Below are 13,451 nucleotides of genomic sequence, written 5' to 3' on the forward strand. Positions count from 1 at the left end.
CAGAGTACACTCTGCGTGTATTCTTCCCAATCCACACAACGCCACATTACCATTATAGCACATACTCCATAACCACACTTTACAGCACAGTTCCCAACTACGCCCAACACTACAGAATGCCCAACATTTCATTACACAGAACATCACATCTCCATACTACACAGCAACTCCACAATACTAACAGCACAGTCCACAACTTAATCAATTAACTAATAACATAAATAATGAGGGATAAAGGGTTATACCATCGACGGGATAACCCATGCGTTGCTCGCTAATCATCAAAGTTGATGACGTCGGAAGGGTCGTACGTGGCGGCTAATCCATGTGCAATGGCTGTCCACCATGTATAGTGGCTGTTTGGGCTTAGGGTTGGGCTAGGGGAGGCTGAGGGTGGCCTCATGGTGGCAGTGAGGGGCGGAACAAGGTGGAGCCTTGGGTTCCCAAGGAAAACCCGTGGGTCTTAAGGCATGGAAATGGAAAGGGAAGCTTGGCTAGTCGTGGCTAGCCATGGGGGAGCTCAGGAGGTTGCTGGTGGAGCTACGGTGGCGAGATGGAGGCGGTACGGTGGGATCGAACCCAACGGGTGGAGGGAGAGTCTGTGAGAAAGTGAGAGAGCTAGGTGGCTCGGCTGGATTTGGGAGCAGCGTTTTGAATATCATACCGGATGCCGTATCGGTCAAGGCACTAGAACGAAATATTTTGATACCAGTACCATTTCGGGATAGTCGCGAGGTGGAGGCTGGGTTTGGTGGTGGAGGCTCGTCGGCATGAGAGGAGGTCGTTGGTGGTGGAGGTGAGACCGAGCGGCGCACGGTAGCGTGTGTGCCGGGCTGGGCAGAGGAAGAATCGGCTAGGGAGAGGGCAGCGTGCGACGTAAAGAAGTGGGAGGAGAGAGGAAGGTTAAAACATTGCTTTGAAAATGCATAAACATTAACTTAATTAAAAGCGCTAAGAGGAATTAAAGTAAAATATTATTTAAACTAAACTTTAGTTTATAAAATAATATTTATTCATCATTAATAAAATAATGAAGTCTTATTTAATATCTTTAAAATAATAAAACCATTTAATTAATTAGAGTTTTCAACATAATTCAAATCCCATAATATTTTAAATAACAAAAATTATTTTAATAATAATATTAAAATGATTTCTGACAATTATAATATTTTTAAAGCTCTTCAAAAATATTATAATTGTTGTATTTAAAATCAAGTTTAGTTCAGTAATACTAAAAATATCTCATATAAATATTTTCAGTATATTTAAAACACTGGACATACTCTAAAGATCACATATTATCTTTAGAAACAGGCCATCGGGATTCAGCACGTATAACGAGTCTCGCATTCGCTAGAGAGAAGGGCAGATTGTTGCATAATTTTCACCCTCGAAATTTGCTTACGTTAAAAAAGAGCCTTACGTCAAAAAGAAGGAAATGGGTGTTATACCAAACTTGTCAAAACCCCGCCTAGTGGAGGTCGGGATCGCGATGTACGTGCCTGTCCTTTTATTTTCTTTTTCTTTTTCTAGTAACATGCGATCGGCATGAACATAACATAATTGCAATCTAAATTTCTCATTTAATAAAGGGAACATCTGATGGACATTTTATTTGAACATTCATCTATAAAAGACTCTTAGGCCTTGTTTGCATTCAAAACCCACTTCAACTCATCTTACTCATCATTATAACTTTCTCAATTTTCACACAAAATATAATAAATAATTTAATTTTTATTCTACTATTCACAAACCATCTCAACTCATCTCTGAATCCAAACTACTCTTTAGAGTCCATACATTCATAAAAACATAACCTATCATCCATAAACATAACTGTTCTAGTTAGGGAAGGTCCTAAACGTCTGCCCCTCCCTCTGCAGTAATGCATTGCTTCCCAAACTTCTCGTCATTTCCTGGACGTTTAAAACAAAAATAAGTCGAATACTCAGTAAGCAGTACACTATACAGTAAACATTTTTTGATAAGTAGTACACTATACAGTAAACATACCAAGCGTCTATTATTTTTTCTTTTGAATACATGCATATATAAACATTTTGCTAATTCTTGACAATACTTTCATGCATAAATGTTTAAAGGATAAGCCATAATTTTCTGCATAAACATTTAAGAAATAACTATGCTTCAATGTATAAACATTTTAAGAAATAACCATGCTTTCATGTTTTACTTTTTTTGGCCGATACAAACTATTATGCCCCGTGTTGGGGTTAGCAGTATTCCTTTGCACCTAGATTTCGCTCGTGGCCCCAGGTTGGGAATCCTTTCTTAGGGGGCAGCACTTGGTGCACTACTAGTACTACTTACCCGGCATTGCAATCTGCCCATTCCTTTGGTACCTTTTTCATCCATATGGCTGTTACGTATTTTCATACAATAAAACATTCATTCATTCAGTCATTTCTTTCTTTCATTCATATTAGTCCTTTCAGTCATTTTCATTTAACAGTTCATTCATGAAAGGACATCATTTAAAAGTATGAACTTAAACATCATCTTTTTATTTAACAGTGCATTCATAAAAAAATATCATTTTAAAAGCATGAGCTTGAATATCATTTTTCATATCATCCATGAAGCGTCAGTTCATAGGGACAATTTAATATCAGTTCATAAAGACATATTAAAACGTTTCTTTCACGTCATTTAAAGCATCAGTTCATAAGAACATTTTAAAACAATTTCTTCGCATCATTTAAAGCATCAGTTCATTTGAACATTTTAAAACTCATTTAAACCATCACTTCAAGCATAAGGCATGATACATTCATTTTCTTTCATTTGCAATCAAAACATTTTCATCATCTTTTATACTTCGATGCTCATGCATTTTTATGAATAAGATACATTTTCATGCTATTCTACATATATGAATAATCAATAAGTTTATTGAGAGAGCATGTATGAAAATCTCATGACTTAGAATCTACGTGTATACATTACCTTATACACATACACATAATTATAACCAATAGGGTGCTTAACAGGGGCCATCAAGAAAAGGGCTTCTACATACTATATTCATTTACTCTTTTCTTTAGAAGAACATTTGCAATAAGAGAGAGACATTATTTCATAAAGAGAATTTGGTGTAAGAAGTATGGTCATAGCTACTTACCTCTATGCTCCTCGATACTTCCATCATCAATATAGGTCCTATACCAATAATTAACATAAGCGTGTTAATACTCATACAATACTCTTTAGCCCTCCCTTTAAAAGAGAGCCACGAGATTACAATCTAACATCCCTTCTATGCTTAACATTAACCCAATGACTACTCACCTCGACTTACAAAAGAAATAACTTAAATATTAAGACATGCTAGCTGTCCATGGAAAGACTATTTTAAAAGCATACATGAAAAGTAATTAAGAATTCATAGACTTCAAGCAATGTTTCTTTAATTCAAGCTCACTTTGAATTATGGACATTAGGAGATAAAATCTGAAACTTCTCAACAATAGACTTTGAAATAGATTTAGGCATCTAAAATAAGCTAAACAAGCTTAGGAATCATGCCCTTTAAATCAACTTGTGGTCCCTCATTATAAAAGGTTAGCTCATCAATATTTTGAATTCTTGGATTAGGTAGAATTTAACAAAACGACGGACAACATAAATGAGCTATTTTTTATGGCATGACATGGACTTAGGAATATTTGGACAGCTTTGCATATCACAATACCTCATGCACAATTAATCTCTTATATCTAAACTAACTAAGCTATAACCTATTCATATAAGCAATATATTAAATAGTTTAGATAAAACTTCCCATTATTAAAGTAGCATAAAGTATAGCAAAGTTACCCATTAAGAAATTTTAAAACCTTTAAACACTTAAACTTATGATTTACTCACTTAATATCTTTAAAAGTAAGAAATAAAATTATAGAACCAAGCAAAGGCTCTAAACCAAACCTCTAGCATCCTAAAAGTAGATTACCAACCAAATCTCAACACAAGGCACATGATACCAACATATATAATTTAAAATCACTATAATCATTACCTATAATTCAACCAAGTTTAATAATAACATAGCATTTTCGAAATATAAGAAAATATATAGCAAAACAACTATAATACCATTCGGTTTGGACCAAATACAGGGTATACATATTTATTTGCAATATAAAAAATTAAACATATCAAGACACAAGCTAAAACAACTTAATGGGCTTCCAAAAACACATTAAAAATAAACAAGTCAATTAAGATTTTTACCTTAAGCTCTTAGCCCCTTCCAAAACACAAGTAGAAGACCAAATAGAGGGACAACCGTGTGGATGAAGAGCAATACGATATCACTGTTTCAAACCCTAAAACCAAAACATCAAAAATCAAAAGAAAACTCACTTGATCAACAATGGCTAAATTCGAAATATACAAAGGAGAATGATTAAGGGCACTCTCACCTTGCTATAGAGTCATAAGCTTGAAGATGATGAGAGAAGTTGGTTTCTTGAAGAACAAAAGAGAGGAGAAGAAGAGAGGGTTGGCTTTAGCTTGCTTGGAAAGGGAGTGAAAATTCATTTCTTTTCTCTTGGGTGAGGGTCGACGAGCATGAGGGGAGAAAATGCCTTAGGATAATTTTTATTTTTTTCTTTTCTCTTTTGTTGATTTGCCTTGGACGATAGGTGGGAGGAAAGTTAAGTAAATGGCTTCCTCGGGAAGCCTACGGGCTCAAGTCTAAGGAAAGAAAGAAAAAGAAAAAGATTTAGTTGACTTGGTCAAGACTTATCACATAAGCTTGGGAGGAGAAGATGAAGACCTTTTTTTTTTTCTTTCTTGGTTGCTTCCTACGTAGGCTTGGAGGAGGAAAATAGCATTTTAGTCTTTGTTTCCTCCTTGCAACACAAGGAACCAAATGAATGGTGGAGATCTATCTACCTCAAGGGTAGTTTTCACCTACCAATCCAATGGTACAGAATAATTGGACAATTTTCTAAATAAATAAAATTAAAGGACTTAAGGATAAATATTTCAAAGTCTAAAAAATAACACCCTTGATTTATTTTTAAAAACCATATTTTAAAATAAAACATACTCCTCTTAAAATAAAATAATTGGAAGTAATAAAAATATCTTTATCTCAAAATATTTAACTTAAATAATTGATCAAATGAAATAAGAATCTACGTAGTAGGACTCGGGTATTACAACTTTACTCCATTAAAAACAATCTTGTCCTCGAGATTGAACGTACTTTAAAGAAAAAGGGTGGGATACTTTTCCCTCCTATCGTCCTCATGCTCCCACGTCGCCTCTTGTTCGGTGCGGTGGCTCTACAGCATTTTGACCATCGGGATGGTTCTACTGCAGAGCACTTGTACTTTCCGATCTAGGATTCGAACCAGTGCTTATTCATAGGAGAAATCATGCACATACTTTCGAAGCATTGAGATATGAAATACATCGTGCATAGCTGAGAACTGTGGTGGGAGTGCTACTCTGTTAGCCGCTGCTTCTATTCCAGAATCCTAAACGAGCCAATAAATATGAGAGTTAGCTTGCCTTTGTTTCTAAACCTCATCATCCCTTTCATGGGAGCTACTCTCAGAAATACTAATCCCCAGATTCTTTTGCACACTCCTCCAGAATGTTGATGTGAACTGTGAATTTCGATCTAACACGATTTTGGATGGAGTCCCACGTAGTTTGACTATCCCTCAGACATATAGTTCTGTCATTTTGCTCATCGAATAGGTCATCTGAATAGGGATGAAGTGAGCTATCTTAGACAACCTATCGACGATCACCCATGCTGAGTCTTGTCTGCTCGGGGTTTATCCTGTCACAAAGTCCATGTTAATCTTGTCCTATGGCCAAACTAGGATTGGCAATGGTTGTAGTGTTCCTAAAGACCTTTGATGCCCGGCCTTAACCATCAGGCACGTCAGACATTGGGCTACAAAATTAGCTACATCCATCTTCATTCTACTCCATCAGTAGTGTTGTCTCAAGTCTTGATACATCTTGGTACTACCCTGATGTATTGTGTATAAAGACTTGTGCGTCTTCCTCAGTAGTAAATCCCGTAATTCTTTCTTTGCTAGTACACCAGGTCTCCCCTTGAACCGTAGGGACCCATCTTCAGAAACCATAAAGTTGAGTTGCTTCCTTTCTGAAACCTCTGTCTCGATCTTCTGGAGGCTGACATCTTCACTTTAAGCAACTTTAAGGGGGTAGAGTTATAATACCCGAGTTCTACTACGTAGATCTTTACATCATTTTAATAATTCTTTAAGTTAAATATTTTGAGCTAAAATTTTTTATTACTTTTAATTATTTTATTTTAAGATGAATATGCTTTATTTTTTTAAAATAAGATTTATTAAAATAAATCAAGAGTATTATTTTCAAGATTTTGAAATATTTTCTCTTAAACCCTTTAATTTTATTTATTAAGGAAATGACCCAATTATTCTCTACCATTGGATTGGTAGGTGAAAAGCATCCTTGAAGTGGATAGATCTCCATCATCCATCTTCCAAACTTATGTGATAAGCTTTGACTAAAACAATTAAACCACTTATTCCTTTCACCCGTAGAATTCTAGGACAAGCCAATAAGCTTTTGCATCCATAGGCTTCTAAAGTAAGTCATTGAGCTCCTTACACCCGTAAGCTTCTTAAGGAAGCTATTGACTTCTTGTTCTCTTCCTAGCACCCATCAATTAAGGCCACAAAAGGAGAAAAGAAAAGACAAAACTAATCATAAGCATTTTTCCCCCCCAAACCCTTCGGCTACCCTTAGAAAAAGCAAGAAAAGAATTTCATCTTCTTCCCCACGCCATAGCCGATCCTCTCTTATTCTCATCTCTTTTGTTCTTCAAGAAACCAAACTTCTCCCATCTCCTTCAATCCAAGCATCCATTTCCCTTATTCTCAAGAAGAAAATAGCAAGATAAAACTATCCTTAATCATTCTCCTTTGTGTATTTCGAATTTAGCCATGGTTGATCAAGTGGGTTTTCTTTTGATGATTTGTGATGTTTCAGTTTTGGAGTTTAAAACAGTGATATTGTGTTGCTCTTCATCCACACGGCTATACCTCTATTTGGTCTTCCACTTGTGTTTTAAAATGAGCTAAGAGCTTAAAGTAAAAATCATAATTTGACTTATTTATTTTTAATATGATTTTGGAAGCCAATTTAAGTGTTTTAGCTTATGTTTTGATGTAGTTAATTTCCTATATTGCAACTAAATATGTATGCCCTGTTTTTTGCCCAAACCGAATAGTATTATAGTTGTTTTGATATGTATTATCCTATATTTTAAAAATACTATGTTGTTATTAAACTTGGTTTAATCATAGGTGATGATCAAAGTGATTTTAAATTACATATGTTGGTATCATGTGCCTTGAGTTGAGATTTTGTTGGTAATTTATTTTTAGGATACTAGAGGTTTGATTTAGAGGTTTTGCTTGATTCTATAATTTTATATATTGATTTTGAAGGATATTAAGTGAGTAAATCATAAGCTTAAAGTGTTTAAAGATTTTAAAGTTTTTTAATGGGTAACTTTGCTATACTTTATACTACTTTAAAATTTAATGGGGGGTTTTATCTAAACTAATTAAAGCACATTATTTAGCCTACTTGAGATGCCTAAATCTATTTCAAAGCTCATTATTGAGAACGTTCAGATTTTATCTCCTAATCTCCATAACCCAAAGTGAGCATTGAACCAAAGAAACCTTGCTTGAAACCTATGAATTCTTAACTATTTTTCATGTAAGCTTATAAAATAGTATTTCTATGGACAGTTAGCATGTCTTAATATTTAAGTTATTTCTCTTGTAAGTCGATATGAGGAGTAGTTATCGAATTAATGCAAAGCATAGAAGATACGTTAGATTGTAATATTGTGACTTTCTCTTTTAAAGGGAGGGCTAAAAAATATTGTATGAGTATTAACACGCTTATGTTATTTATTGGAATAGGATCTATATTAACGTTGGAAGTATTGAGGAGCATAGAGGTAAGTAACTATGACCATGCTTCTTACACCAAGTTCTTTTTATGAAAAAATGTGTCTCATTATAAATGTTCTTCTTAAAAAAAAGGTAACTGTATATAGTATATACAAACCCTTTCTTGATAGCCCATATTAAACACTCTATCGATTATAATTATGGGTATGAGTATAAGGTAATGCATGTACATAGATTCTAAGTCATGAGATTTCCATACATGTTCTCTCAATTAACTTATTGATTACACCTATATGTAGTATAATATGAAAATATATCTTATTCATAAAATTGCATATGCATTGAAGTAAGAAAGATAATAAAAATATTTTGATTGCAAAAGAAAGGAAATGAATAACTCATGCCTTATGCTTTAAGAGATGCCTTAAATGATGCGAATAAAGTATTTTAAAATGTCCCTATAAACCGATACTTTAAATGACGTGAATGAAACATTTTAAAATATCCCTATGAACTGATATTAAATTATCCCTATGAACTGACGCTTTATGGATGCCATGAAAAATAATGTTTAAGCTCATGCTTTTAAAATGATGTTTTTTCATGAATGTACTGTTAAATGAAAAGATGATGTTTAGGTTCATGCTTTTAAATTACGTTTTCTATGAATGAACTATTAAATGAAAATTACTGAAAAGAAATGACTGAAAGGATTGCCATGAATGAAAGAAATGAAGGACTAAATGAACGAACCTTTTATTGTATGAAAATATATAACGACTATATGAATGAAAATGTTACCAAAGAAATTAACATATTGTAATGTCGGGTAAGTAGTACTAGTAGTACACCCAGTGCTGCCCCCATGAAAGGGATTCCCAAACTGTAATCACGGGTGAAGTCCATATCTAAAGGAAGATCGGTAACCCCAATACACGAGACATAATAGTGTGTACAGGCCAATCAAAGTGAAACATAAAAGTATAATTATTTGTTAAAATGTTTATGCATGAAAATATAACTTATTTCTTAAACTGTTATGTATGAAAGCATTGTCAAGAATTAACAAAATGTTTATGTATGCATGTTTTCAAAAGAAAAGAATAGATGCTTAATACGTTCACTACATGATATACTACTTACTGAATATTCGACTCATTTTTGTTTTAAATATTTTAAACGTCTAAGTAATGATGAAAAGGCTGGGGAGCAAAATATTACTGCAGAGAGAGAGGGAGACGCTTAGGACCTTTCCTAACCAGAACAGTTATGTTTATGGATGATGAGTTATGTTTATTGATGTTGCTTTTATGTTGGGATGGAGTCTCTTCTTATTTTTTTGATTGTATGATGGACTCTGAGAGTCTCTTATGGGTGGATGTTTGAATAAAATGTCTATCAGGTATTCCCTTTATTAAATGAGAAATTTAAAGTACATAAGTGTCATGTCTATGCCGATCACATGTTACTAAAAAAAGAAAAAAAAATGAAAGGAAAAGACAGGCACGTACGGCGTGATCCCGTCCTTCCTAGGGCCCGGTTGTGAACCGTGTGGTTGTACTTAGGACAGAGTACCCATTATATATGGTGAATCCGTCCGGTACATGTGTCTCACCAAATTACACATGTACATTATCCCTTTATCACCTGAGACCAACATATAATACGTTAATCACTTGCTTGTGTAAACAAGCACTATACTCCGATACCAACCTTCTCTTAACCAGAATAGCATGACTATTCATGCTACCAGTCCCTTTTGACAGTTTATCTCAACACTTAACACAACAAGACTCTGTTCATAACCACGACTTACGTCACGTCATATAGTTCGAGATTACTCCCAAGCTACACCGTGACCGTGTCACGTCACCTGACATTTTGCTACACCATTTCTACGCCAACTCCTCACCTATCATAAGCACGACTGCTGGTAACCATGTCACTTCATGGCATTCCTAAGTCATGCTTCCGTTGCACACTTACACTTGTTCTTCTACTTCATCCATACTCACAACTATGAGTTAACTACACGGTGACACCCGTCACCTCAGTCTACAGACTACACCATAACTACTTCAGGTCACTATTCCACAGTTCCCGACACCACTCATTACGCTTTATGCCCATCGACCATAGAATCATCCTTATCTCTGCAACCATTGCATCTCATGGAGTACACTCCACGTGTACTCCCTTTACTCACTTTACGTCACACATAGTACACTCAGCGCGTACTCTTTCCCATTCCACAATACGCTAGGAGGGTATATTTTAAATATACTCTCATTATCTCACACTATGCCACGAGAGTACACACTCTTCCCAATCCACACGATGTCACGCCATGATTATAGCACAGTCCACAACACTGCACAACACAATTCCCAACTACTCTCCACACTTCACTATACAGAATGTCCAACACTTCACTACACAACACATCACAATACAGCGACCTTCACAATACTAATAGCACAGTCCATACCTAATAAACATCTAACATAAATAACGAGAGATAGAGGGTTATACCATCGACAGGATAACCCGTGCGTTGCTCACTGATCGTCACAATTGATGATGTCAGAAGGGTCATACGTACAATGGCTGCCTTGGCCATTAGAGGTGGCTAGAGGTGCTGGTCTAAGTGTAGGAGGGTCAGGTCGTAATTTTGGAGTGGTGGTCTCGTGGTGGTGCTGAGGTGACATTCGTCAGAGACACGGCGGCTCGTGGAGGAGCTATGGTCGTGGGTCTCGACATGGGAATCCGGAGGGAGGCTTGGCTGGTCATGACTGGCCATGGAGGAGCTGAGGGAGGTGCGGTGGAACTTGAGATGGCGCTGGGTGGCGCCACGGTGGTCTACGGCGGCGGATCTGAGCCGTAAAGTGGAGAGGAGCCGTGGGAGAGTGAGAGAGAGTGCGGGAGCTAGGTGGCTCGGCTGGACCTGGGAGTGGCTAGGGGAGGTCGCCGGTGGAAGGGGAAGCTCTTGGTGGTGGTGCAGTGGCCGTGGGAGGCGGAGCTCCGCCGTGGGTATGGAGAACCCGTGCGTCGAAGGAGCTCCGTGCGGCTGAGGAAGGGGCTATGGGCTTCGGACCAAGGGGAGGAGGAAGGGGAAGGGAAGGGGGAGCTCGTGGTGGTGCTCGGTGGGGCTGGAACCGGTGCACGGCGGCGCTAGGGCCGTCGGTGGCCTTGAAGCCGTGCGAAACCCATTTATGGGTTTCGTGCGTGCGTGCGACGGAAGGGGAGAGGGAGGTTGCCGTGGCTTGGGTTCCATGGTAGAGGTTCACCGGTGGGAGGGGAGGGTGTTGGTGGCGGTGTGGTGGCCTGGGTGGCCGCATACGGCGGTGGAAAGGGCTGCGCACGGTGAAACCGTGTGTGAGAGGTTGCGTCTGTGCGTGGGAGAGAGTGGCCGTGCGGTGGAGGCTGGCTTTGACGGTGGGAGGTCGCCGGTGTGAGGGGAAGCTGCCGGTGGTGGAGGTGAGATTTGGCGGCGTACGGTGGCGCCGGGCTGGGCTATGGAAGAATCGATGAGAGGGGGAGAGGCGTACGTTGTACGCATGAGAGGGAGGAGAGTGAGGGGAGGGAAAGGTGAGGAAAAAAGAGAGGGGTCTAAGTTTTAAATTAAAATTTTTAATCATGATCTCTTTATTTTAGGTTGTGTTTGGATGTTGAAGTGAGTTGAATTAAGTTGAGTTGAGATAATAAAATATTATTATAATATTATTTATTATTATTATTATTATTTTAGAATTTGAAAAAGTTGAATTGTTTATTATATTTTGTGTTGAGATTTGAAAAAGTTGTAATGATAAGTTGAGATGAGTTGAGAGGAATTGTGGTTCCAAACGAAGCCTTAGGATGTTCAAAATAATCTAACGAAAATTTTTTAATATTAATTTAAAAATGTGTAAATATTAATTTAATTAAAAATATTAAAAAAATTAAGATAAAATATTATTTAAATTAAATTTTAATTTATAAAATAATATTTATTTATCATTAATAAAATGATAAAGTCTTATTTAATATTTTTAAAGAATAAAATCATTCAATTTAATTAGAATTTTAAACATAATTTTAAATCACATAATATTTTAAATAACTGAAATCATTTTAATAAATGATATTAAAATGATTCACGACAATTATAATATTTTTAGAGCTCTTCAAAAATATTATAATTGTCTTATTTAAAATCAATCTTAGTTCAATAATATTGAAAATACTCCATATAAATATTTTCAGTACATTTAAAACACTGAGCATATTTTAGAAATCATATAGTATATTTGAAAACACAACATCGGGGTTCGGCATGCATAACGAGGCTTGCAGTCGTTAGAGAGAATGGGCAGACTGTTGCATAATTTACATCCTCAAAATTTACTTACATCAGAATGAATGAGTATACGTAAGAAGGAATGAGCAGGGTGTTACAATCTGTTTGGCAAATAAAAGTTGGAACAGGTCCGTAACCATTTGAACACTGAATGTGTATGTTTGGCAAATAAGAGTTCGAACGGGTTCATAACCATTTGAATGCGACTTTGCCAAACAAACCATGGCTGAGTCGACTTAGCACCAAACTTAAAACCCAACATTGCATCTTTTTAATCGGCCCAAATCACGTTGGAGTGGCTTCACTCCATCATTTATACACCCAAAAACTATTTGTGGCATAGTTGTGAATTTTGTACCCTACCGGTTGGTATGATTGAAATTTTTTGTACTGGTCGTCCAGTTGGTACAGGTACTATATCTATTTCGTATCGGTCTCAATTTCGGCCGATATTTCTGCCAGTGTCTTTTCTTTTTTTTTTTTCATTTTTTCAAATTACAAACTTATTTTTTAACCCTCAATTCAAATTAGACTATTTATAATTTATATATATATGTATTTATATATAATTTATTTATATATCGATTATTTCGAAATATTATCCTGAAACGCTATCTCGAAACGATATCGGTATTGAAATATTTCGTTCCAGTACCTTAACCGGTATAGCGTCCGGTACAGTATTCAAGATATTGATTTGTGGCAGCCAAAAAACACCAAAATGGGGTCAAATTGATTCACTTCATTGTTCACCATATTATTTCAAAAAACAATCAAATGATGAGTATATTAGGGGCATACCTCTTGGAAGTTAGAAAGTGGGCTTTCCACGGCAGAGTTAGTGGCGAAAATATGTAGATGACGACTGTGTCATGTTCGAACATTTCTCCAATATCGTATTTTTAATTTAAATCAGTTATGTATTATGAGTATCGTTTGAATGGACAATACTCAATTCGAACGATAAATTGCAATTTATAAATCTACGATAGCTTTTTACATTACAACGATTTAGCTTTCTATTCAAACACTATGTCCTTTTGAACATGATCAAATATATTCCGTAGTTCGAATCAAGTTTATGTACGCTTCAAATGGATTTGTGTTTGTTCGAACTGATTTCTTTCCTTTCAAACGGT

The 13,451-nt window shown here is 36.2% G+C and overlaps 1 long non-coding RNA gene across 2 annotated transcripts; it reads right to left on the minus strand.

Moving 5' to 3' along the window:
* Nucleotides 1–1,601: 1,601 nt before the first annotated feature.
* LOC108983069 lies at nucleotides 1,602–11,563 on the minus strand. 2 transcript variants are annotated; one of them, XR_001994815.2, is made up of 4 exons: nucleotides 10,506–11,563; nucleotides 4,261–4,355; nucleotides 3,149–3,186; nucleotides 1,602–1,922 (listed from the first exon to the last, which is right to left on the minus strand). It is a non-coding gene; the product is annotated as an uncharacterized LOC108983069 (long non-coding RNA). The 2 variants fall into 2 exon arrangements; XR_001994814.2 differs by lacking the exon at nucleotides 10,506–11,563 and adding an exon at nucleotides 4,452–5,025 and having other exon boundaries at nucleotides 1,769–1,922.
* Between the last annotated feature and the right edge of the window lie 1,888 nt (nucleotides 11,564–13,451).

Source organism: Juglans regia, chromosome 8 (genome assembly GCF_001411555.2).
Source record: "Juglans regia cultivar Chandler chromosome 8, Walnut 2.0, whole genome shotgun sequence".
NCBI lineage: Eukaryota > Viridiplantae > Streptophyta > Magnoliopsida > Fagales > Juglandaceae > Juglans > Juglans regia.